This window comes from Ciona intestinalis, unplaced genomic scaffold, assembly GCF_000224145.3.
Source record: "Ciona intestinalis unplaced genomic scaffold, KH HT001029.1, whole genome shotgun sequence".
NCBI classification, from domain to species: Eukaryota; Metazoa; Chordata; class Ascidiacea; order Phlebobranchia; family Cionidae; genus Ciona; species Ciona intestinalis.
The window spans coordinates 2,578-3,265 of record NW_004191350.1 but is presented as its reverse complement, the minus strand read 5'-3'; positions in this window follow the sequence as shown (position 1 = coordinate 3,265).

Genomic DNA, 688 nt, shown 5'->3' with positions numbered 1-688 from the left:
GCCAAGCGAGAATAAATAAAGTCATTCAAAATTAATGATATGGAGTTGGGGTTAAAAAAACGCCCATAAAACTTTAATAAACAGAACCAGGGTATTGTCCCATGCAAAAACAATCACCCACAAAGTTACTGTTAAGTAAACATAAACTACATATGAGACTTTATATAACTTTGTATGAAATAATAAAGAACATGGTTTAGTTAGGGTGTAGGTGTTTGGAACTCATAAAACTTTAATAAACAGAGCAGCGTATGTTACCTTTTAACCTTGTATAGAATAATACAACTCATGTGAGATATTCAAACAACAATATGTTGATATGTTTAACATCAAACAGGAAGGTACAATAGGCTGTTAAAATAAGATGTCAAACTATTCTGGCATAAATCCTAGGACCAATGGCGTGCCTCACTGTAGAACCTCACCCATATAGAATAGAATGTACATATACAATGTTGGGGTAATGGACCAACTCTGGTCTAAATCTCAGGTCCCATGGCATGCCTCACTATAGGACCTCACCCATATAGAATAGAATGTGCATATACAATGTTGGGGTAATGAGCCAACTCTGGTTTAAATCCCAGGTCCCATGGCATGCCTCACTATAGGGCCTCACCCATACAGAATAGAATGTGCATATACAATGTTGAGGTAATGGGTCAACTCTGGTTTAAATCCCAGGTCC